The 18483-nt window shown below is 46.1% G+C and overlaps 1 long non-coding RNA gene across 2 annotated transcripts in view; it reads left to right on the top strand.

Annotated features, from left to right (window-relative positions):
* The window catches only part of LOC146871602 (uncharacterized), a 78975-nt gene extending 70870 nt beyond the window's left edge, over window positions 1-8105 (top strand). Inside the window, exons 3-5 of one of the 2 annotated variants that reach the window (XR_014959585.1) lie at window positions 3198-3472; window positions 6926-6986; window positions 7456-8105. This is a non-coding gene — a long non-coding RNA (uncharacterized LOC146871602). The remainder of the gene's footprint in view (window positions 1-3197; window positions 3473-6925; window positions 6987-7455) is intronic. The other variant, XR_014959586.1, reaches the window with a different exon arrangement.
* The last annotated feature ends 10378 nt before the right edge of the window (window positions 8106-18483 follow it).

The raw sequence follows: 18483 nt of genomic DNA, 5'->3' as shown, positions 1-18483 counted from the left end.
TGAGATAGTGAAAGAGATAAGGTAGGAAGGGATACTTAGAAGATGGGAAAGTGAGAGTGTCACTGGAAGAGAGTGACGCCGATAGAGCAGCTCGCAGCCACTTACAGGTGAAGGTGGTGAATTCTGGGAGAGAGATAGGTAAAGAGAAAAGTGACAGTTCACAGAGGCATTTTCATAATTGCTTTATTAACCTTCCTGCTTTCTCAAATTTGCTTGAAAATGCACCATCTTTCTTGTCTTTTTTCAAAATTTTCACGCGAAGAGAATCGCAAGAACCCCCCTTATGGTGGGTACTTCAATATCCAATGGCCAACATTCACAGTCCAGTGACATTTGCCACTCATGGCACCACTTTTTGTGGAGAAATTAAGTCTCCTTACTCGCCTCTCTTCCATATGGAAAAGTCATAAATGTTTTGTGGGGATTTGATCAGCCTGTTGAGGTTCATCAAGGTGTGGCGTCCATATTGCCCAGATTGCAATCTTATAGGATACTGAAGTACCAACAAAAGACAAATCTCTTCAAGTGTTCTGTGTCCTGAGGAGAACCCCTCAAGAAATGTAATTGGGTTCGAAAGGCGTCAACAGTTTTTCTATTGGCCAAATAGGTGTTCAGGTTGATGCAATACCACTTTTGCTCAAAAATCAATCTTTTTTTTGTTATAAACAACTGGAGTGAGCGTAGTAGGGTCACCATTAGGTCACTACCTCTGAAATCATTTAAAATACAACTGAGTGAGATATTAGCCAGAGGTATTGGTTGTTGATATAATTGTGGTTGTAAAACCTATACAGAACCTGAGCTATATATTTGGTACATGTTATTTCTCTGTAATATGATGTATTTGTTCACCCTGGGCGTTATACTCCGCTCCGCCAGTGGAGTGTGTGGAGATTTGCCCGCTTCCCTGGGAATGCGGAGTATAGGGCAAATCTCCGACTTCGCAGCGGAGCGGAGCGGAGTTAGCCAGCCCGCCTCCTGAAAAATAGTAAAATACTATTTTAAAATTAAATAAAAAGACACTTACCTGTACAGCGGCGTTCCTGGGCTGCCCTCCTCCTCCTTGCCGTCTCTTTCCTATGTGGGGCACACCTCATTGAGCGAACTGCACATACGCACCCACGTTCATGTGCATTTCTTGCAAGACGTCTTGCGAGAAATACGCGTGAGCGCGCATGTGTGCATGCACAGTTCTCCCAAGATGTACCCCACGTAGGAGAGAGACGACCAGGAGAAGGAGGAGGGCTGCCCAGGAACGCTGCAGTGCAGGTAAGTGTCTTTTTATGTAATTTTAAATTAATCTTTTAACTGTTTTTTAATAGGGGGTGGAGGTGGGTGGCGGAGGAGAGTAGAGTTCCATGGAGTTTCCCCCCAACTCCTTGGACCTCCGCATAGTCTCACTACGCCAGCTCCACCCTGGTTAGTATTTGTGCATTGAAAATGTATTGTGTCATTTAATATGTATGTCCCTTTTTTTTCTTGTTGTGATTTCGGTGTATGTTCAAATATCAGAACAAACGTTGTACGTACCAAAATAAAACACATTTTCTAAAATGAATTGAATTTCTAAAATAATAAGAAGTAAAGAAAATAAAAAATATGCTTTCAGATCATAGCGATTAATTAATGTGATCTTTGAATGAAAGTTTGAGTGAATGTATATCAGTATTGGCAATTCTTGTGTTGTGCTCTTCTCTTACAATAAGGAGCACAGGTGGCAATGGTGTGAATCGTCAGAAGTGTCCTCTCATTGTATTGGTCACAAGGGCCATTGAAGTGAGTGACTGATAGTGTTCCTTCTAACAGTAGGGAGCATGGGAAGTAGTGGAGTGGAATGGCTGGAAAAGACGTCTTCTACAGAATGAGACACAGGAGAATTTCTGGGTGAGATGATGTCTAAGGTTCCACACTCAGGGTCAGTCCTAGAGGTTGGGGTGACAGGAGTGAAGATATTTATCAGTCTGACGCACTGTCACAGAGAGAGCACCTCTGTGGCACTCAGAGGGAGCTCTGGGAGTGTGAAAGATATAGAAATAACCTTCCGGTGTGGAGAAAAGGAGCTGTAGGGTAGAGGGATTGGAGCACACCTCCCTAGTGAGAAACAAAGGGCACTCTGGGGTGAGAGGAACAGAGACTGCCTACCCTAAAGTACAGGGTCGAGGTTAGTCAGTTAGATTCGCAGGAGGGGTGGAACAGATATTTCTCACCATGACTGCCATTGAAATGGCAAAATGGATAAAGATAGTCTTACATTTAAAAAGGCTTCTCTGCACCACATAAGAGTTATCCAGTCCTTTGTTTATTCTTGGCCTGTTTTGTGTAAGAGTGAAGAGGACGGGTGGGTGCATACAATCTCTGGAAAGTGCTGCTGATCTTAGTAGAAATGCGACCACAGGCACTGCCAGCCCGACTGGAGGCCCCTGGACCCAACTACACACACCAGATTGCATTTATTAGGGGGTTGTCACACCCTAAATAACCCACCTGGAGCTCCGCACCTGCTAAAGTGTGGTAGAGGTGGTGCAAGGGTTAGTGAGAGGAATAGTGACCGTCAATGTGTGAGAGAGAAGTTGCTCTTAAGCGAAGTGCAGCAGATAGTGGTCTCTTTGGGTGTGAGATAGAGAGCTTTCGAGATGCAAGAGATGAAGCCTGTCCCTCCAAACATGGGACAGGGGGAAAGCTTGTTCTTGAGAGGCGCAGAAAAAGATCCTCACGGTTGAAGGAAGTGAGGGAGATGTATAAAGCACCATATGGCATAGGGGAGTAACATTTTTTGAGGGAGGGGGATTTAGACAGCCAATTCATATTTTCGGATAAGGTTCATTAGGGTGCATCTCTTATGTGTTGCATTGATGACTGTATGCTGCAAGCATTGTGTAGGGTTCACTTTTATATACTATTCAGTCAATCATTCGCTCAAAGTGCCTGAAAAGTCCGAAATTGAAATCTGTGAAAAGTGATGAATACCCTGCGAACATATACCTACCTATGTGTGGCCTGGTACTTTCTCACATGGTCTTTGCAAAAATGTTTTGCCACATGTTTCTTTCTTCCCTTGGGTCTCTCTTGGGGTTCTCTAATAATAACAATAAATTGTTCAGGAGCCAGAGTTTTTAAAATGGTCAATCACCATTGTAATTTTCTTTAGAAATTCACCATACTTCTCATGACCATGTTTTTGTTTTGAAAATTGTCAGATTAAAGTCTTCATTGACGTTGTGGACACAGCAGATGCCTTTGATCAGCTAGATCACCTCCTGACATCAGTGGTAAAGCAAGGAGGGGCGGGGGGCCGTCCGCCCTGGGTGGCATGAGTTTTGGGGCTCTACCATGAGTTTGCCGCGGGGGCGGCAAACACAGAAAATATTGTCAGTATCCCTCCCCCTGCTCTTCAACGCGGCCACGGGACGGTAAAGGCGGGGACCACACAGGCGCCAAACTGCCTAGATACGCCACTGCCTGGCATGCACTTGTGAGTATAAATACAGCTGATGGTCTTTTTATTGCAGTTTGGATGTTGTAACTTTGCATCCAGTTGTTAGTCAGATTGGATTTAGACACATTTCTTTTCTCTGGCACCATCCATAGAGGAGCGTTGGACATGGCCCTTTTTGCAGGTTTGTTCCTAAACTTTTTGCCTTCCTCCTGTATTTTTTTCTAACCTGATTTTTGTTGGCTTTAGGACTCTGGGCACTTTACCACTGCTATTCAGTTCTGAAGTGCATGTGCTCTCTCCCTTAAACATGTTATGATTGGTCTACACTTGTTTGGCATATTCAATTTACAGGTAAGTCCCTTGTACAGTGGTATCTCACATACCCAGGGCCTGTAAATGAAATGCGACTAGTGGGCCTGCAGCGCTGCTTATTCCACCCATAGAAGTAGCCTTGCAAACCTGTCTTAGGCCTCTGCCATTGCAGGGCTTGTGTGCACAGTTTACTGCTACAGTGACTTGGCATTTAAAGTTACTTGGCAAGCCTGAAGCTCCCCTTTTACTACATATAGGTCATCCCTAAGGTAGAACCTAAGTAGCCTTATGGGCAGGCTGCTGTGTAGGTAAAAGGTAGGACATGTGTCTTTGTTGTGTAGCATATCCTGGTAGTGACAAACAGGCTATTTGGTTTCTCCCTGCTGTGAGGCTGCTCCTCTCATAGGTTTGCATTGGGAATGCCCTGATAGGTGTTCAGTGGTAATATCTGATCTGAAAGGAGTAGTGTTACCATGGATGGTATGTTTGGAATAGTGATGATAAATCCTGATTGTTGGTGAAGGTGGATTTTTCATTACTATTTTCGAAATGCCACGTTTAGAAAGTGGGCATTTCTGCATGCTTATGACTCCTTGTTCATTGCAGCCTGACTCAAATTAATGTCTGGTTTGGACTGATAGGTGCCTTTTTTGTGTATTCACTCTAGACGGTCACACAAAGGGAGTTGAGGTGCGTCCTGCACCCGGCTGATGGGCCTTCTTGAGCTAGAGTGGTGGGAGCTCAGCACCTGACACCTGAATAGGGCTGTCCCTGTCCATTCACAATGCTGTCTCCCCCCGTACTGTGTCTGGAGCCAGGGTTGGGGATTGAATGGAGCTGTTGTGCACTTCTAAAGGCTGTTTGAAGTTAACGCCACATCAAAGACATTTTTGAGTATAAGTACAGAGGCTCCTACCTCATGATTCTAGAGACTACGTGGACTTGTAACTAAACACTGCTGGCTCTACAGACTGCACATTGCCAGAATGAACTACTATGTGCCAGGAAGAAAGACTATTGGGCTTACTTGCTTGTTGTGCTGACCTGCAGCCTGCTGGGCTACAAGAAGGACTGCCACTTTGCTGCAAGGACCCTGATGTGCTGGCTTGCTGCCTGTTCCCTGCTCTCGTGACCCCAGTATTCTCCAGGGATGGGTAGGCTGGACCCCTCCCTGTTCCTTTGGGACCTCTAAGGAATCCAGAACAACACTGCATTGTGACAGAGCAGCATGTGTTGTCTACTCCTGGCGACCAGCGTGTGGTGAGCACTTTGGGGTTCCCCCTTTGAGAAGCGCATATTGAGCGCTTGTCTCCAGCACATGGGGAATGATGGTTGACACAAAACAGAAGCACGTTGTGAGTCATTCAAAAGGAGATTATTCCTTCCTAAGTAGAAGTGTGAGGTGAGTGCTTCATTATTAACCAGAGCTGCTACGGTTTTCTGGATCCACAAGAGCAGCGTGGTGATTACCTTTACTGCGTCCCCCCTTCAGCGAGGGGGATCACAATGTGCAGGACCTGGAGAGAAAGGGCCATCCAGGCACCATCGCTGCTGTTGCAGATCCCATGGGGGGCCATCTGAACACTCCCCTCATTGAGGCCCCTGTATCAGGGAAGCTGCCGTACCACAGTGGAGACCCGGCTGGGAAAGCAGGGACGGTCATCCTCCCTCACGGCAGCTCCAGCCTGATTCTGAGGAGGGCAAGGCTGCTCTCCTCGCCGCAGCCCTGCCTGCATGTTTAGAGCTGCATGGGCTCCCCTCACCAGGCCAGACCGGCCGAGAAATGGGACTCTGCGCCAGACCCAGCATGGGCGATCCAGGCCGCCTCTTTTGTCAAAGAGCCCCAGTGATGGTGGGCTGTATTTATGCTCCACCTGCCCACCCCATTGCTGGGCTCCAGGTACGGGCCTCAGCAGGGGCCTGATTGTGTCCAAACCAGACGGTGGTGTCTCATTCTCAAGGGAGTAGTACGAGGTCTCCCTGCATAGTGCTACTGTTAGTGCCTTCCCTCATCTCCATTGGGAGGGACTGTAGTAGCCCTGTAGTCTATGTTTGGGAGTAAAATTACCGTACAGTGTGTATTAGAAGCACAGAAGCGCTGTGCTCTATGAATTTATGGTGATACTGGTGGTTACCCAGTAGCATATGGTGATTTATGTCCTACAGTGAAGTACGCTGATCTATGTGTTTTTGTCCCTAAGCTACCTGTTGCATTTTATGCCCTAAGATATGATTTATGTCGTTTTTTTTGCTTTGCATTGACAGGATAACCAGTACTATTTCAGGATGCACATTATATGCGCAGTGATGGTGTTTTTATGACGTGTGCAAAATATAAGTTATCTAATTGCACTAACTTTGATGTTTAGACATTTGCCTAGTTTGCAAAGTAATTATCGGCTTATGTAGTTTTGGTCTATGTTTATATGCAATACATAATTGTTTTTTTATATACTACTGTGTGGTGTCTCTTTTGTGGTGTATTTATTGTGCCACTGATGTGTGTGTGTGTTGCACAAACGCTTTACATATTGCCTCTGGTATAAGCCTAACTGCTTGTGCCCAGCTAACTAGGGGGTGAGCAGGGGTTGTTTTGAGTGTCTAACTCCCTGACTAGAATGCTGGGTTCTGCCTGGCTTAGGTGCATATCGTAGCCAACCTGAAACCCATTTGTAAAAAGGAGTGTGAGAGAGCTATGTCCTTAATCCTCTTTTGAAGTACAACATTACTGATTCATGATATATAAATTAAAATAAACGCCCAAAATAGTCAATGATTTAATAAATTATCAGTTCAGGGAAAAAGCAATAATGCTTCCGGATAAAACACTCTAATAGTATGGGGATATTGTCAGAGCACTTGATCAAGGACAGGTATATCCAATTTGAAAAAAGTTGGTTGAGAGGCCGAGTTTTGTTCAAGCATTGAGTGTTTCGGATATTGCTCTATAGGAGCGTTTAGGAGTGGCCGCTTGATACCTCTTTACAGAAAGCATATTTTGGCAAGTTACCCCCCCCCCCCCCCAGGGTACCCTTTGGAGCAGAATTGAGTGGTTTCCCTACTTCGAAGAACAAAAAACATGAAGAAGTGTGGGATGACATGGTTTTAATCATGCGATGGATACCAATCAGAGCCTTTATCAGTGGACATGGCATTTTTTTTTTACTTCCGCCATAGATGCCAATGAAAGCCATGAATAGAGGAGGGCCGCACCTTCTTTGCCTTGCAGTTTATGCTGGTAAGAGTTTCTTCCTGTTTGCAGGATTCGGTTTCAGTACCGGAGAGTCACCTTTGGCTGGTGCAGCTTTCCCCCCCATGGGGCACTGCTGGAGCAGAGTTTTCTGTTGAAAATTTATCGGGTTTTAAGCTCCGGTTTCGTTTATATGTCTTGATTAAAAATACTAGTTTATAATTACTAATTAATAGTTTGTCTTGTTGTGGTCAGGCTAACCAACATTACTAATGAGAGAAACTACACGTGGGAATGCATATATGTTGCTTAATAATAATGTGCGGTACTAATTAAATGAATGTTGCAAAGTGCTATTTGTTTAAAGCACAAACTCTTTTTAAAATAACGTGTACTAATGCTTTATTGCGTTGCAGAAGGCTAGGTAATTACATACACTTATGGGTATTAGTGGGGATTGACACTGTTTAATCATTATGCTGTGGTAACGTTGTCTTGTGTTTTTTTTTCAATTAAGATGGTCTGTTTGGCCTAAAACAAGATGGCTGCCATTTACAGCCTGCACTCGAGTGATTGAATTTTGGCGGAAGGTCTTGCTGAACATGGTCGAGAGTCACCTGACCACAGCTTCTGCCTGGGTTTAAAATTTCCGTGAGGACAGCAGCTCTGGGAAGGATTCCAAATGTCCTTGGAAATGGACAAAGCCACAATGAACAATAACCAGTCTGCGGTGGCTCTGCTATGATACCAAGGAAGAGCATATACGAAAGTAACATTTGCAAACTCGAGTTTCCTTCTTCCGTCTTTTTATTTTTGTGATTTTTCCTGAGCGGAGGTTTCTTGAATGTAACTGAGTGACTTCCTTTCCTGCTCGCTCTGCTCAGCGGCTCAATGGATATTCAACATTTGTTGTAACTTTTATTCGCAACATTTCCTATAAATATGTTAGACTAGAGAGGGTCCATGTTCGTTCGTTCATTCATTCTTTCCTGGTGGTCATCGCGTTTGGACGTTACGTTACCCATGCTGAGGACGGCAGCTCGAGAGACTTTACCGGGAGACCTGTCCTGACCCTTTTAGCTAGAATAGGTAACTATGAGAATGACAATTTTGCTAATGATTGACTCTCCATTTGGATTAATTTAGATAAACAAGCACTTGTTTGAATTTCAGTGTCGGGTGTTTATTCCTTGTCAATTATTGAGTTTCAAATGTATTTCCTATGTTTAAAATCATGACTCAGGACAGTAATTCTATGGTCTCATTGACCTCATTGTAGATGCAGATTGGTTTAGGTTTTCTCACCTATATTCAGTGTGGATAGAGTAATAGTGTGAATTTAGTGTGATGGGCCCTAGCGTATGATGTATGTATGTGCGTGTGACTGTAGATTTACTCTGTCCGTGGAAGCAGGGAGATTTATATGCGCCGATCTGCAGCAGCACGACAAAGGGATGGACTATTTAAATACCAATGTACAAGATGACAGGTAGTTGTATTTTCTTATAACAAACAATAAAGTTTGGTGGTCTGCAAGTGGGAAACAGGACTAAATTACCAAATGACTAAGAGCACTATAAGGAACCCAACAACAAGAAGGAAAGACCTTCGCAAGAAGTAGGATTTCCATCAAATACCAGAGCGGTCAGTGTTATCATCTGGATCTCCTTCCTACCCACCACTGTACCTCTTGATCACAGAGGACACCCATGTGGATCGGCTATTGACCAGGTCAAAAAGATTAAACAGGAAGGAAAGAAAGAAAAGAAGAGACCATTTCCTTCATGGTAATAAACATGATCATCAAATGATTGAAATTTCTATGGTGGTGTTAGTGTGCAGTGCGTGTGAGTGAATTAAAAGAGGAGGTAAAAGACAAAAACACTTTAATTCAAAATATCTCTAGTACTCCTAATTAAAAAACGTGCAAAAAGCAGCTTTGTACAAATAGGCTGCCTCACAGTGTGGTCGACATGTTTCAGCCTGATTTGACTGTCGGTCATAGGCTTTCTTCAGGACCTTAACAATGAACTGTATAGGTTCGAGGCATGTGGGCTGCTGAATTCATATCTGTGCATAGATCGCCGCCTAGTGTTGGGTCCGGATGATTGCACCTTGTTGTCCTGGAAGAGTCTTCGAAGTATCACGAGATAGGTGGCTCCTCCCCTGGACTACAGTGCGCATGGGCATCCTCTCCATCCTTAGATTGTTTTTTACCGCCATTGGGTTCGGATGTGACTATCTTAGCTCAACTTAGGAATACTTAGTTTTAGGCCAAAAGGCCTTTAGTTTTCGTCGGTATAGTTACCGTTCGGTGTCGACTACTAGCTTTAGTGCTCCGCACCCTCTTCCAACTTCTGACCAGTTTGGTCCGAACTTCGACGTTCGATCGACGATGGAATCGAGGACTCCATTCAAGAGGTGTCCGTTGTAACACGCGAAGTACCCTCATATCGACGTCCACCCCGTCTGTAATAAATGTCTCTCGCCGGATCACGACGAATCGAAATGCATGGCCTGTGCACGGTTCCGATCTAAGAAGACTGCGGAACCGACGGGCAGCGAGGCTGGAGGCCCAGCAAGCAGCGCCTGCTCCCACCAACATATTCAGCACCGAGGACGAGGACGCCGAGAGCGTGGAAGAAGTAGTCTCTAGCCCCGCTTCAGAACACGATTCCCGATCGGACGACGAAGTGATCTTTCGACGTGAAGAAACCGTCGATGAGGTAGGAGACTACGACGAGGCCTACGGGGCCAAAGAAGACAGCTCTCCCGAAGAGCTAGGCCAATCCGTCGAAACGGAGGCTGAAACTGTACATCGTCATCAGGCTCCGGTCGAGGGATCGCCTTCGGGCCTTACCCAAGATCAAACACATGGTTCCTCGGCCCCACCTTCCGGTCCGGCCTCGAACACTCTGCAAGAGCCACTATTACCGAAGACGACCGGGTTGTTAAACCCAAAACCATCCATCGCTCCAGTCCCTTCAAAAACGAAAGTGAAACTGGTGGTGGTCGGATCGAAGGCGTCGAAACCATCCACTGCTCCGACGCCGAAAAGAGTCATCGGCTCCGACCGCGTACAAAGAGACTTCGGCGCCGAGCTCACCGCAGCGGATACGGTTGCCACCCAGAAAAAGCACACCCTCGGGCACCGCAAGGCACCGAGACCTTTGGCGCCGACACCGAAGGCCATAACCTCCGCAGTCAAGATGGCCGCCCCGGCTACCACAACGCCTAGCGCACTGGCGCCGACTAAGTCCTCGACTACGTCGACTGTCGATACATCCTTTCAGGCCAGTGACCCCCTTCCTACAACAAAGTCGGGGCTGGCCTCGACGTCTACTACTAAGGGGCCCATCAAACCACCATCTGCGTTCACTGTGCAGCAGGTCTCCGCATCTTTACAACGCATCCGTGACCGGGCAACCCTCCACTCTATCTCGGGTCCCGACACACCCAAGCCCTCCAACATTACGTTTGGGCTGCCACCGGCATCGGCACCGAAACTATTTCAAATTCGGACACGTGTCCTCCACACACAGTCCACCACCTCTGGCCTTACAGAACAAGAGTCTTCGGGGCCACAATTTATCGACGCCGACACTGGCAGGTTAATGCTCCACAAGCGCAAGATAACGCCAGTTAGGGAAGAGGAGCCCTACAAAATTCCTCTTAAACGCAAACTGCCGTCGGAGCAGGAACCAGTGCTCAAAGAACACTTCCAACACTTCCATCCAGATCCGCAGTCCTTTTCTCCTACCCCCTCCGAATCGGACGCAATACAGGACTATGGCGGGGAAGATTCCATCTACCCTGGAGACGTAGATCCTGATGAGCACCTACAAGACCCGGATCAGGCATGGGATGACCCCACAGACCAAAGTGTCGCGCCACATACAGATGCGCAACTCTATAACGTAAAAACGTCTCCTACCGAGGACACAGCTGCATTTAATGCCCTCATCGAGCGGGCTACTGCTCATCATGGGGTGGAACTCCATTCTGATGCCATTGAGGAAGACTTCCTGCTTGACACTTTCGCATCTTCAGAAAGAACTGTCAAAACCCTGCCCATGTTAAAAGGAGTTCTCAAACCTGCTAAAGACATTTTCAAGGACACCACAAGAGCCCGGGTGTTAAATCCTAGGATTGAAAAAAAATACAAGCCTGCACCCGGTGACCCTAAATACATTAGGGGTCAATTGCCGTTAGACTCCATGGTGGTTGCCAATGCTCGCAAGAGAGCCCACTCACAAACGACTGGTGATGCTCCTCCCCCAGACAAGGAGTCAAAAGTACTTGAAACATCGGGCAAACGCATTGCAGCGCAAGCAGCGAACATCCTGCGCATTGCTAATACACAGGGCACTCCTGGCACGTTATGACAGGTCACATTACGACACGCTGGAGTCACTGCTCCAACATCTACCAGATGAGTATAAGGAGTCAGCGGAGCTACTCATTAGAGAAGGACAACTCCTCACTAATGCATCCATAAAATGTGCCCTTGACGCAGCTGACACAGCGGCTAGGGCAATAAACACAAGCGTCATGCTAAGACGTCATGCCTGGTTAAGAATCTCCGGCTTCAAACCCGAGATCCAAAACAATATTCTGAACTTACCAGTTAACACAGAATTCTTATTCGGCCCAGACGTTGACACTACCCTAGAAAAGATAAAGAAAGACACTGACACTGCGAAATCAATGGGGGCTCTGCAAACGCAGCAATTTCGTAGTGGCTCCTTTCGTCGCACTGGAAATAGAGGCACAACAAGGGGTCAGGGGTCACAACAGCAGTATACTAAAAGTGGCGCACAAAGCACCTATGACAAAAACAACAGGGGTGGATATCGTGGATCCAGCACCAAAGGCAGGGGACGTGGCTATGGCAACACCAGGTCCTCTCCAAAAAACAAACAGTGACGCCCTCTCCTTACCCCCCGACCACATAACACCTGTCGGGGGATGACTCCAGCTGTTCCTGTCCGCATGGAAGAACATCACCACGGACAGGTGGGTCAGGGACATCATCCAACATGGGTACTGTCTAGAACTAACTTCCACTCCACCCAACATACCACCCACGCACCGTCCTATGTCAGCCGAACACTTAAATTTACTCCAGCAAGAAGTGCTTGCTATGCTCACAAAAGGGGCAATAGAAGTAGTGCCCATCGACCAGCAGGGCACAGGGGTGTACTCTCTGTACTTCTTAATCCCAAAAAAGGACGGCTCGCTCAGACCTATCCTAGACCTGCGACCCCTAAACCTATATTTACTATCGGAGCATTTCCATATGCTCACCCTCCAGCAGGTTCTCCCACTACTCAGTCAGGGGGATTTCCTAGCTACGCTAGACCTGAAGGATGCATACTTCCACATACCAATACACCCTTCACACAGGAAATACCTCAGATTCACTATTCAAGGGAATCACTATCAGTTCAAAGTTCTCCCCTTCGGAGTAACAACAGCACCCAGGGTCTTTACCAAGTGCCTGGCAACGGGGGCCGCGCATCTGCGAAGACAAAACATTCACGTCTTCCCTTATCTGGACGACTGGCTAGTTCAGGCCAAGTCAGCACAACAATGTGCCACCTACATGTCCCATACCATTCACCTTCTCCACGGTCTGGGATTCTCACTAAATTACCCAAAATCAAGTCTCCAACCTGCGCACGTACAACAGTACTTAGGCGCAACGATCGAAACTCTGGCTGCCACAGCTCAGCCAACTTTAGTGAGAATCAGCAGCATGCAACAGCTGATCTGCAAATTCCAACCTCAGCACTCCCTTCCTGCGCGAGTATTCATGCAGTTGATAGGCATGATGGCCTCCTGCATTTTCATAGTCCCACACGCGAGAATACATATGCGCCCGCTTCAGGAGTGCTTGGCACGTCAATGGAATCAGGCTCACAGGCAATTAAAAGACCTAGTGTTGGTAAGCGGTCGGGCATACAACTCTCTGCATTGGTGGAATCCACAAAACCTTTGCAAGGGCCGACCGTTCCAAGAGCCTGTTCCACAAATAGTACTGACAGCGGACGCCTCTCTCCAGGGATGGGGAGCTCATGTACTCAATTACACAGTGCAGGGACTATGCACGACACAGCAAAAGAAGATGCACATCAACCTTCTGGAACTGATGGCAATCTTCCTAGCCATGAAGGCATTCAAAGTACACCTGTGCAACAAAGTCGTGTTGATCCGGACGGACAACATGACTGCCATGTACTACATACAGAAGGAGGGAGGAACACACTCTCCACAGTTGTCTCATCTGGCTCAGAGCATGTGGAAGTGGGCCATTCAAAGGAACATATTCCTCATGGCGGAACACCTCCCCGGCAAGGACAACCAGATGGCGGATCTGCTCAGCAGACACAGCCACCAAATGCACGAGTGGGAGCTACACCCATCAGTACTCCAACCGTACTTCCAGCAGTGGGGTCATCCAGAGATAGACCTATTCGCCACAAACAAACGCAAAATGCCAAAGCTTTGCCGCCAGGTTCCCACATCCACAGTCGCAGGGCAATGCGATATGGATGAACTGGTCCGGCAGATTTGCGTACGCTTTTCCCCCAGCGCCATTAATACCGCTGGTGGCACGCAAACTGCGACAGCACTCACTGACACTCATCCTAGTTGCTCCAACGTGGGCGCGCCAGCCATGGTACACCACCTTTCTGGAACTTTCCGTGGTGCCGCATCAAAGGCTGCGGATCAAACCCGCACTTTTAACGCAGAACCATGGCGAAATTCAGCACCCAGATCCGCAACAGCTGAACCTGGCAATCTGGCTCCTAAAGTCTTAGAGTTTGGCTACCTAAACCTGCCACCTGACTGTATGGAGATCATCAAGGAGGCCAGGAGACCCACTACCAGAGCTTGCTATGCAGCTAAATGGAAGAGGTTTGTCATTTACTGCAACAACAATGACATTAACCCGCTAGACGCATCCATTCAAAACATAATCTGCTACCTCTTACACCTATACCGATGAAATCTGGCATACACCTCGATACGTATCCATTTAACAGCAATAGCAGCCTATCTCCAAAACAGGCAGCACCTCTCTTTATTCAGAGTGCCTGCCATCAAAGCCTTCTTGGAAGGACTTAAACAAGTAATTCCCCCAAGACACCCACCAGCACCGGTGTGGAACCTCAACTTGGTCCTCACCAGACTGATGGGTCCGCCCTTTGAACCTCTCCATTCATGTGAGATTCAATTCCTCACCTGGAAAGTGGCTTTCCTGGTTGCCATCACTTCCTTAAGGAGAGTTAGTGAACTCCAGGCACTAACCATTCAGGAGCCATTCATTCAGGTCCACGCAAACAGGGTTGTCCTACGCACCAACCCCAAGTTCATGCCCAAAGTCATATCACAGTTCCACATTAATCAAACTATCGAACTGCCCGTTTTCTTCCAAAATCCGCAAAATGTCGCGGAAAAAAGGCTCCATACACTAGATGTAAATCGGGCTCTCATGTACTATATTGACAGGACAAAGGATTTTAGAAAAACTAAACAACTCTTCGTTGCCTTCTCTCCACAACACAAAGGCAACGCCATTTCCAACACAGGAATAGCCACATGGATCGTCAAATGCATTCAGATTTGCTATCACAAAGCTAAACGCACATTAACGGTTCCCCCACGAGCCCACTCAACACGAAAGTTAGGGGCATCCATGGCTTTCCTAGGAAACATCCCTTTACACGAAATTTGTAGAGCAGCCACATGGTCCACTATACATACATTTACCAGACACTACTGCGTAGATGTACACTCAAGGCATCAAGCAGCTGTAGGACAGGCTGTTCTCAAAACTCTTTTCCAGACTGCTGCAGCTGGCACAGGTAGCCGCCGCTAGGGGAGGTACTGCTATATATTCTATGCACAGATATGAATTCAGCAGCCCACATGCCTCGAACTGATTATGCTACTTACCAGTATGCATCTGTTCTTGGCATGTAGGGCTGCTGACATTCATATCGCCCACCCTCCTCCCCGGCGCCTGTCGCGGCTGCAGCACTCACTATTTTCTGTATAGCATGGTCATCACTTACTATATCTACTCCATCACTGCCACAATGGCGAAAAACAATCTAAGGATGGAGAGGATGCCCATGCGCACTGTAGTCCAGGGGAGGAGCCACCTATCTTGTGATAATTCAAAGACTCTTCCAGGACAACAATGTGCAATCATCTGGACCCAACACTAGGCGGCGATCTATGCACAGATATAAATGTCAGCAGCCCTACATGCCAAGAACAGATGCATACTGGTAAGTAGCATAATCACTACTGCATCTACAATTCACAATTGAGTGAAAAAGTGAATAGAAAACTATAAAGTTGGAATAAATACAACCTTATGTGACATTGTTCCTTCGTACAGGCAGAGTCCCTTTAACCCCTGTAACGGAAAAACACATTGTGCTCACATTTAAACAATACAAACACCTTGTGCTCAAATACAAATGTAAAAAAGATCCTGTGATTCTCGAGCTATTTCTCATTCATAACGTGGACCCTATAGGTTCACACACATTCAAATATATTCATCAGTTCTATATGTATAACAGAGAACCTCTGTCCTAGCCATAATATTGCTCACCTGTTTTGTACGAGGATAGTACCTCACCTCACCCGGTCACAACTCTGGTATAGGAGACCCCGCCCTATCAAGAGAGGGAAATAACATATAAGGGAGGGGGAACAGAAAATTACCATTCTAATCTGTCCCTGGTATCATCTCTCCCTTTTGGATTTCTACATCTTATGTTTCTAGAGCTTGCTTCAGACCGACAACAAATTACACAACTGGACTATATACGATTAAAAACCTGGAATGGCTCTTACAAAAACGTGGCATGTTAATCTCTCCATAGACAATCAATTGTCACACGTATTATATACAGCACTTGGCAAAAAAACGCTTGCACTGCGATTTTCCAACAAAATACCTTTGTATTTGATTGTGACTGCACATTCCTTTTTTACTAATGAACAAAACACTCCTCAGTTTCTGATGGAGAAACACTACGGAGTATCGATGCTCATTTCATCTGCATGTGGATCTAAACGCATCTGCCAAGTACCAGAAACCAAAAGCCCCACACTACCCCATAGTTTAGAGTAAACCGGTGTTACTTTAATTCCTAACAATAGGTGAAACTCACAGCCGAGGCCTCTCGGGATCTCCTCGGTATCGACGGTTTGAAATGTTTGCATCCGCCCTGCCCTTCAAACACACCGAAGGCAAAAAACGTCGGAAGCGACTATCTCCAAACACGCTAGCTGGAAACGCTAACCTTTTAACGAATTCTTACTACAAACAAGTCACCCCTTGCAGGTATCGAGTAGTCTTACGGAGCCTTACCTCTCCGTCAGTACCTCAGGCTCTGGCTGAGCTGTATGGGAGGTGACGGTGTAAGGTATTGGCCCGCATTAAATACTGGACTCTGCATGCCGCAACTAAGCCAAAGGGCTCACGGCGTGTACCGATGACGTAGATTCAAACTACAAAATGACATCATTGGAGGCGGAAATAGTAGTTTCTCTGAAAGCGTGAAACCTAGTAGTTTCAAAACTATTTCTATGTCTACCTCGTCACGCCGCCAATGTTAAAAAACTTCCATAATGTACGGATGACATTGCTCTGTGCTACAAAAACATCTCAACGCGGAAGTTGTAGTTCTTTAACCCCGCAAAAGTTATAATAGCAATCACTTATCGGATCTCTAATCAATATTCGGATACCGTTATTGTGAAAATCAAAAATTAAAATTGATGCAGATTACCGACTATCAGAAAAATGTTAAACACTCTTCCTTCAGTAAATGATAGAATAATAAGCATCTCGGCAGACTGGCAGCATGATCGCCAGAGCGGACCCCAAGGTTCTTTGCACTGTTAAGCTTGTTGGTTGGATGCATATTGGTTAATTCAGCTGAGGTATTAATTATGATTTTCAGACACCCGTTCCGGTCTGAGCTCTACTCCATGCACATTGGTATATATAAGTGTTGGCAGTATATTAGTTGCCTGTTCTCCTTTGTAATTCTGTTTGTGGTGCAGGTTGTATTAAACAGGCAAACAAATTGAATGCAAGCTAATATATATTGACGTTCTTAGTATGCTTGTTGCCTACACTCATTTGTAATGTCAGTGTACGCACCTACTAATAGCAATTACCATATATACCTGGGCGTATGTAGATCAAGAAATTCTGTTAATGGGGGTTCAGAGTGTATTCATAAGGTCGTCCATGGTATAGCATCATTAAGGCCTGATATGTCACTGTGCAGTTTGAATACCCACTTCTGTTCTTTTTTAAAGAGAAAATTGGCTATGTCACTCACATGAGGTGGTATATATGGCTTCTCTAGGACAGTCCAAGTGAATTCGTCAGCCTGGTGATCAAATTCGACAAAATGTCTTGTTAGTTTGGTATTCGTTTTCCTGCATCTGAAAGTGCTTTTATGTTCTAGTATCCTCAGTTTTACTTTTCGGGTCGCCATGCCAACATATTGGCATTGGCAAGGAAACTGTATCAGATATATCAAGTTATCGCTGTTGCAGTTGGAAAAAGCCCTTTGTGCCCAAGGTCTATTGTTATCGATGTCAATGGTTTTAGAATGACTTATCTGTGGGCAGATGGCACAAGCCCCGCAGGGGAAATGACCCTGGACTGCTGGTAAGTCCCACAGTGTTCCCACTTTCCTCGGTCCGTTCCCCTTTGGTCACGTATGTACCAATTGGTCTCGTAGGTTCGTCCCTCTCTTAAATGAGAACAATGGCATTGGAATTTTATCTTTGCAGCTATTCAAGAGCCGCCAATGTTTCCGTATACATTTCTGGATACCATTTGTTAAGGTGCTAAAAGTGTTGACAAAAGTCAAACGTCCCAATGGTGGTTTGTCAACAGGTAGTTCTAAAAGCCCCTCTCTGTTGCTGTTGGTGGCATGTTTGAAAGCATGTTTGATTAGTCTCTGGGGGTACTGCTTCTGTGCCAGCTGTTGAGACAAATTCCGGGCATGTTCTTTGTACTGGTTGGAATTGGAACAATTTCTCCTTACCCGCAAAAATTGACCATACGGCAGATTATCACGTAGGGCCTTTGAATGCTTACTATCATACCTTAAAAGCGAGTTCCGGGCCATCGGTTTACCGTACAATTCGCTCTCCAAACCTGTCGATGTTGAAAAGATGGATAGATCAAGGAAGGCTATTCGGTTCTTGTGTGCCACTACTGTGAATTTCAAAAAGTCATTGCGTGTGTTCAGCCATTGATGGAATTGTCCGATTGAGTCCAGGTCCCCACGCCATACTACCAATATGGAAGCGATATATCGCTTCCATAGTCGAATCGACTGAAGGAAGGGATTATCAGACGTCAACACATGCTCTTGTTCAAATGTGTGAACGTACAAGTTTGCCAAACTGGGCGCGAAAACACTCCCCATGCTCGTGCCAGAGACTTGGAGATAAATGGTCTCCTTGAACTTAAAAAAAAAATTATTTCATG

The sequence above is a fragment of the Triturus cristatus genome, chromosome 1_1, assembly GCF_964204655.1.
Source record: "Triturus cristatus chromosome 1_1, aTriCri1.1, whole genome shotgun sequence".
NCBI classification, from domain to species: domain Eukaryota; kingdom Metazoa; phylum Chordata; class Amphibia; order Caudata; family Salamandridae; genus Triturus; species Triturus cristatus.
The sequence above is the reverse complement of the archived record's forward strand: the minus strand, read 5'-3'. Positions and strand labels throughout refer to the sequence as shown.